The sequence below is a fragment of the Mirounga leonina genome, unplaced genomic scaffold (assembly GCF_011800145.1).
Source record: "Mirounga leonina isolate KUSES-001 unplaced genomic scaffold, KU_Mleo_1.0 Mir_173, whole genome shotgun sequence".
NCBI classification, from domain to species: Eukaryota; Metazoa; Chordata; class Mammalia; order Carnivora; family Phocidae; genus Mirounga; species Mirounga leonina.
This window is the reverse complement of record NW_023270447.1, coordinates 93,462,512-93,470,407: the sequence shown is the minus strand read 5'-3', so window position 1 is coordinate 93,470,407 and position 7,896 is coordinate 93,462,512.

Genomic DNA, 7,896 nt, shown 5'->3' with positions numbered 1-7,896 from the left:
TGTTGGGACCCTTCAGCTAGCTGGGACCCTGAATGGGGGTCTCTGCAGGCCTCTGTATCTAGTGGGGAAGGGTTGGGGGTAAAGATTTGGGGAGGGGCACTCCCTGACCCTGGCTTCTACCCCACTCTCAGGCCCAGAGATCCCTGGGCTTAGACTCCTGCCCCAGCTTGGTGGGGGGACTCAAGAGCTTCCATAGGGAAGCAAAAAGTGATGGTGATCTAGGGACCCCCATGTCCCTACCCTGAGCTCCCTGGACCTCAGTTTCCAGTGGGAGCCTGAAGCAACTGCATCCGCCCCAGGTGACAGGATCGGGGAGAGGGGAGGCCCCATAGTCTCCAGTGGCCCAAATTACTACTATGGCATCTCTGGACCGGAGGAACCCTGGGTGGTCAGTCTGGCAGCCCACTCCAGAGAGAAGAGCCAGGCAGAAACAGGAGGGCTGTTCAGGGTTTTGCAAAGCTGGCGAAGTAGAGATCCACTTAAATCCAGCCTGATGCCTCCCTGGGGAATCTGGTGCCCATACCCTGAGCCTGTTCTGAGGCTGGGGCTCACCAGTGCGGAGCTTTTCCTGGTCAGGGCAACTCCTGGCCGGGTGGAAGGCCTTACCATGAGGCTGAGGGCTCTGCTGTCCGTACCCCCCCCAACCCGTCGTGGGCATTTGCTCTGTCCAGGGCATCTTGCCTACTGGGGGCACAGAGCAGGTGACAGTGGGGAGAGAGCTGTGCCCAGGTGTCCCTGTGCCGGTTCTGTGGGGCTGCAGCAGGACTGGGGAGAAGAAAGCCTTTCTTCCCACATGAGGGTTCTGGGCTAATGAAGCAAAGGAACTGTTCTCAGAGACCATGAAGGACTCCCCCACCCTTTACCCCACATCAGCCTCCATACCTGTCCCGACAGCTGTCCCTGCCGACGGCCAGTAGGGATACCTTCTCTAGTCCTACTGAGGCCTGGTCCCAGCGCTTGGCTCTTTGAGGGCCTGGAACCCGCATGCCACCAGCCACAGCCCGAAGGGAACGTGGGAGGATTGGCACCCTTTCATCTGGGGTCACAGAGACAGTCCTTCTCTGATCCTGGATCCAAGTCCTGAGAGCCTCCAGCGAGAGCCCCTTCAGCAACCCCCTGCCCAGAAATATAAGGGCTAGTGGGGATTACAGGAGCATCTGAGCCTGTTGTAATCTCTGCTCTGTTAAGGGGAGGGGAGGAGGAGGTTGAGGGTCAGCTTCCCCAGGTAGCTGAGTGTCGCGCTGGTGGCCTCCCTCCCACCAGAAAGGGCATGTGGGCAGGACTGCAAAGATGAGGGCCCCCTGCACACCACTCAGCATGGACCGCCTCCCCCGTGCAGAGAATGTGTGGTGCACTGTTCCAAGTTCACACGCGCACCAGCAGCTTTTCCTTCATCCGCCTCCTTCAGGACCCCAGAGGCGAGGTGGAGGTGGGCTGGAAGAGGTGGCCCCCCCACTTCTGCCTGGAGTCACCTTCCTGGGCAGTCCCACTGGAAACCAGAGGCGGGAGCCTGGGTTGTGCCGCACGGCTGGTGGCTGAGTGCTGGGGTTCCGCCAGGCTGGCGTAAGAGAGGGAAGGCGCAGCCTACCCGCCAAAGCTGACCCCAGGGTCCTCCCGCAGCATCATGGCCAGGGTGGTGCCCACTTGCCCCGCAACCATTCCAACTTCCAGTAGCAGTGACCCCCGTTTCTGGGAACCTCCTTTCTCCATCCTCAGTCCATGGGGGGTTGGGTGGGGCTCACCCACCCTTGCCCAGGGGTCGGTGGGGCCCCCAGGTCTTGGCCAGTGAGACCATTTGGTTCCTTGGCCTTGAGCCTTTGCTGAAGCTCACAGGGAAGAGGATTTCCCTGCTGGAGGGGTGGACTGCTTGCTGTTGCCTAAAGATGTTGTGTGGGAAGAGCTGGTCTGAGAATGAAGCCAACCCCTGAGAGGGGCAAGGAACCCGGCCAGAGTGTTTGCTCCAAATGTCTGGATCCAGCCTCGCCTGAAGCAAAGAATCCCCTGAACTTCAAAGTCACCAGAGCCAGGAAAACTTCTTTTGTGTAAACGTTGAAACACCAGCTTTCCAACTGTGGAAAGTCAGAGTCCCACTGGACACATGACCTACAGGCCCTAAGTAGGCACCACCAACCTTACCCACTTCTCCCACTCCTGCACCCTGACCCCTTCTCTTTCCTAGAACCCCCAGGTCACTCTCTCAGCCTGATGGGCCCTCCCTGCAGATCTAAGCATCTTCCCCCAAACCCACCCCCACACTGTGGCTGGGCTGGGGGGCGGGTCGGCTTGTCCCTCTCCTTCTGCCCCTCCCGTGCTCACTCCCTCAGTCTATCTCTCTGCCTCTCGCTTGTTCTCTCTCAAATAAAATCTTTAAAAAAAATCCATTCACTTTTTCACTTACAGTTTTTTTTTAAATGACACTTCATACCATGAATATAAATAGAAGATGTCAGAAAAATAAATAGCAGACAGTCATCTTGTCTGGCTTGGATGCACCAGACTGACCTTAAAAAGGGTGTCCCCAGGGGGTGCCTGGCTGTCCCAGTTGGTTAAGCATCGACTCTTGGTTTTGGCTCAGGGTCCTGATCTCAGGGTGGTGGAATCAAGTCCCACTTCAGGCTCCCCATTCAGTGCAGAGTCTGCTTGGGACTCTTTCTCCCTCTCCCTCTGTCCCTCCCTGTGCTCGCTTGCTCGCTCTCTCAAATAAATAAAAAAATTTTTTTTAAGATTTTATTTATTTATTTGACAGAGACATTGAGAGAGGGAACACAAGCAGGGGGAGTGGGAGAAGGAGAAGCAGGCTTCCCGCTGAGCAGGGAGCCCCATGTGGGGCTTAATCCCAGGACCCTAGGACCACAACCCAAGCCAAAGGCAGATGCTTAACTGACTGAACCACCCATGCACCCCTAAATAAATCTTTAAAAAGGGGTGTCCCCACCCCCATCTCTGCACCCCCAGTGCTGCCCATCCCTTTGCTGCATGCAGCCTGAGAGCCTCCCAGGCCTGTCCCATAGCCTGCTGGGCCATGGCCACCCATAGGATCTCTTTACTTGCCACTCCTACCTGGGGAGGGAGCCTCCAGGTGAACCCACCCAGGTCACATCCTGGCTGCCCGGGGTTGGTGTCTGTCTGAGCTCCTGTGCAGAGTGGGGGCCCAGCCCTCATGGTCCCCTGCCCAAACTCCAGGGCCTGTCAGAAATGCTTCTGCCCATTGGGACAGCCAGACCAGCCTGAAGTAACAACTTCCAGGGACCAACCCCCCCCCCCGGGGGGTGGGGCTTGCAGACAAGGCCTTCACCCTGGCCACGGGCCTCCCTGAGGCCAGCATTGGGCCTGCTGGGACGGGGAGCACGGAGACATGGGGACCCGGGCTGGCTGCTCTTCAGGCTCTGGGAGGGCAGCGGCTGCCCATGTCCACGGCCCCCACAGCCCTCTGGGCCTCCCGGGCACAGCAGTTTTGGTGTGTGGCACATACCATCCTCGGGACTCTGAGGACCACCATCCCACTCCCTTTTTCCAGCGGCAGGGACATCTTTCTCTTCTGGAGAAGCATGGCCCTGAGAGCTAACCTCTAGTCAAAGCCCAAGCACCAGGGCGGGACAGTGACCTTGGCGAGGCGAGAGGTGGGCCCTGCCTCCCTGGGGAGGGCCCTGGACCCGAGTCAGGGCAGAGGGGCCTTTGGTGGGAGCCATACTCCATTCGGGCTCCCAGAACTCGGCAAAGCCTTCACCTCAAGGGGACAGCAAGTCCCAGTTCCTCTCTGTGAGGTGGCCTCCCTCCACAAGAGCGGACAGTGGCCCAGTTACCCTGCACGTGCCTCGGCCACCACTGGAGACCACGCTGTGGCCTGGGCATCTATGTAGCCTGAGCTAGGGGAGGGGATGGTCTACACGGCTCTCCCAATGTCCTGTCCCCGGCAGGCATCCACAGGGGGCATCAACATGTGTGACAGGTGAACTTGGGAGAGGTGCCCCACAGACCTCAGGCCCAGGGCATGGTGGCCTCTAGTGGCCAACAGGGGCGGGGGGCGGTGTGCAGAGAGAACACTTTCTGAGCGGCTGTTCACGTCCCTGGATGCCAGGGCCCCAGGGCCAGTCCTCAGTGCCAGGGCCACCTCCGGGCCTGAGGCACGACTATTTACAGCAACAATAGGTGCCCTGGCGCCTGATGATGCTCTGAGGTTGTGCGTGCGAGCCTCTGCCCACCTCGCCCATCACCTTTGCTTCTGCATGGGAGGAAGCTGGTGCAGAGGGTGACCACTCTTGCCGCCGTCCCTGATGGGTGGGGGCACACCAGCACCCCAGCCTGGACATAGCTGCTTCTGTGCTCCTCGTGGACAGAGATGTGCTGGGCGTTTGCAAGCACCTCTCCAGGGCCATATGTGCAGCTGGCTGGCATCCGCTGTCCTCACCACCACCTAGTCCTGTTTTGTCACTTGTAGGGCAATTCCCCACTTCCAGGGTCCCTGTGGTCTGCCCAGCCCTGAACTCTGGGGTTTTGGGCAGCTGCTTCGGGTTCCCAGAGACTTCGTGAGACATGGGCAGGTGGGAGCATAGCACTTTGTGGAGCTTTAGGGGAGGAGTGCATGCCTGAGGCTCCCAAGACATGCAGGAGTGTGAACCTTGCCTGTGACCCCAACCCCTTACTCCCGAGTGCAGGCAGCCAAGAACCAGCAGTGTGAGGGGGCAGCAACTGGGTCCAAAGGGCCACCTGACCACCAGCTGGGCAAGCAGGCAGGTGCCCTCCAGTGCAGAAGGGAAACTGAGGCTCGGAGCGTCCGTGAGGCTGGAACGAGGGGCCAAGTCCCACCCAGGACCACGTGGAGGGAGTCAGGAGGTGCAGGGACCTACGAGGCTCCCTGGCAATTCCCTCCTGTGGCTCTCTACCTTCCAGCCCACCTTCCAGCACAGATTAGGACAGGCCTTGGCAAGATGGCTGCTTTTGCCTCAAATGCCTGAAATTGAGCAAAAAGAGTGTGGTGAGCAGAGTATGATCTGTGTGTGTTGTTTCCAAGGATCAGGAAGAAGGCACATGCAGAGGTTACCCGGGTTCCATTTGGTTCATTTCTGCTCTTTTTTTTCTCCTTCATATAGGATTTTGTTTAAGTCGAAGTGTAGCCGACGCACAATGTTACGTTAGGTCCAGGGGTACAATGTAATGATCTGACAAGTCTGTAGTTATCCTGTGCCCCCACAAATGTAGCTACCATCTGTCACAGTTGTTTCTGCTCTTATACAAAGACCCTTATGGAGCCAGTGGTGGCCCAGGACATCAGGAAGACAGGACAAGGGGTCAGGGCTCAGCGGCTCGGCTGGCCCTGACCAGCCCAGCCCCTCGCTGTCCCATCTTAGGCCCCTCTACTGACTTAAGTCTACTTAGCTTCTCTAGGAAATTGTCCGTTTTCTTTTAAAACGTTTTGGCATAAAAATGTCTACAGTGTTTTCGTTCCGGCTGCGTGTGTAATTGTACGCTCGTTTCCAGTCCTAAATGTGGCAGAAAACCATTGCGTGCCCTGTTCTTGCCAAGAAAGTTCTACTCTGCCCTTTAGTGCCCTTTGGTAAGTTTGAGCTCTGCAGGCCAGTCTTTCTGGAGGTTTGCTGGGGGAGTTCCTGCCTCCGGCCTCACTTCATTCCCAGCTGCTGGAGGAGAGGGGTCTCGGGGGACGAGCAGGGGAGACCTCACCGGCCCTGCTCTCTCCGGGTACTGGGAACGTTCGGAGTCTCTCCTCCCGCGTCGTGTAGAGACGGGAGAAGCCTCTCCTGTTTTCCTTCTGATGCTATAAATCTGCTCTTGATCATGCTCTCTGCACAAAGGCACGCTCTCCAGCACCTGGACTTCTAAGAGCGTGACCTGTCACCCCCAAATCCAACATTCTGGTTGGACCTGTCTTGAGTGACGTCATGCCGTGACACCACTATCTACATTGACGTGTCTTTTCTGAAGGGCGTCTGAGCCATTTCCCTGTGAAGCCAGAAGAAGGCTCTGGAACCTCCCTCTTCCCCCTTTCTGCAAAAAGTTAGGCTGAATCTCATAATTTTGTTGGTTTCACTACTTGAAGAGTCGGAAGTCTCTTTTTTCTCCAGCGCGTCCTCCTCAGCATGCCCCCCCCCCAGGGACACGTCTAGGTCGGGGGGCACAGGCAGACCGCCTGTTGCAGCCGCAGCTCCCCTGCAAAGCGGCAGTCTTCCCAGCCCGACGTGGCCACGCAAGCCCGCGTGCTGGAGGCTAAACAAGCAGGATCACTCGCTTGTCCCCGCCGTGCACGCAAGCGGGCCCTGCCGGCCCGGAGATGGGCGAGGAGGCAGAATCCCTCCGCGATGCCGAGCCCGCTCGCCGGGGCTCGGCCCCCCGCCTGGCCCACTGCGGACCGTGGCCGCCCGTGGGAGCCGATGCTCCCCGGCCTCTGCCGGCCCCTCGCCCCTCGGGGTCAGCCCGCCTCCTCCGGCCCCAGTTGTGCGGCTCTGCGGGGGCACCGGGGTTACCGCTTCCCTCCGTGCAACTCTCAGCTCAGCCAGGCGTGTGAAATGACGCTCTCTGTAGGCTACACAGGGTTTCCACCGTCTCGTTGAGGTCGTTCAAGTGATTGAATCCGCCTTGTTGCTGAAAATGGGACTCTTCTTTCTCAGTCGTTAGTTCATTTCATCATTTTTTTTTCAGAGGCAAGACCTGGGTCACCAGTACGACGTCATAAAAATACATTTGGGGGGCGCCTGGGTGGCTCAGTCGTTAAGCGTCTGCCTGCGGCTCAGGTCATGGTCCCAGGTCCCGGGATCGAGGCCCGCGTCGGGCTCCCCCTGCTCTTCGGGGAGCCTGCTTCTCCCTCTCCCTCCGTCTGCCACCTCCCCTGCTTGTGCGCTCTCTCTGTCAAATAAATAAAATCTTTTTTTTAATTTATTTGAGAGAGAGAATGAGAGAGAGCACATGAGAGGGGGGAGGGTGAGAGGGAGAAGCAGACTCCCCGCCGAGCAGGGAGCCCGATGCGGGACTCGATCCAGGGACTCCAGGATCACGACCTGAGCCGAAGGCAGTCGCTTAACCGACTGAGCCACCCAGGCGCCCAAATAAATAAAATCTTAAAATAAAAATAAAAATAAAGGAATACGTTTGGGGAATCCTGTCCTACGGCCCAGACAGCGACCGTGGTCAGCAAATGTGTGCTTCCTTCCAGAGGCGGTTGCGTCCCTGCAGGTAAGGGTGCGCAGGCCCCCTCTCGCCCGTGTTTACAGCCGGAGCATACTAAATGCTCTCCCCTCTTGCCTTTGTTCCTTGACGATATGCCTTCGGGTGCCCGTGGCAGCTCTGTGGCAGCACCCTGTGGCTGGCAAGCTTCGCTTTCCGCCTTTCGCTGCTGTACACACCGCTGCGCACGCTGCTCGGGGACAGACGCTGCGCGCACCTGCGCGCGGGAGCCCTGCCACCTGTGAACGAACGGCTTCGGGGGTCCCGAGCCGCGCTTCACGTCGCCTCCGGGAGGGGGCGCAGCACCGGGCTGCGGGACGGCCGCATCGCCACCTGCTGGCCGCGCGGGACACTGCAAGGGGCCGGCCCTCGGGGCGCCGCAGCGGCCAGGGTCAGCGGCCGGTGCGCGCACGGGCCTCTCCCCTTCGGGAAGTGTCTTGGAGGGGTTCTTGCCTTTAAAAAACTACATGAACTTTCACTTTAAGAAGAAAAAACACTTTTTTTTCCTGTCCTTTTTGTGTCCTTGGCCCGTTTCCTTTCCCTTACCAATAATTTGTGTTGCCCCCGCGTTTTATCTGTACTGTAAGTTGCAAATAGCTCTCGGGGTTTGCGGTCTTTTGGGTTTGCTCCTAACGGTTCTGCCCGGCAAAAATGCTTTATTTTCACATGGTAAGATGTAACACCCTTTCTCTATCACTTGTGGATTTGGGGTCACGTTTA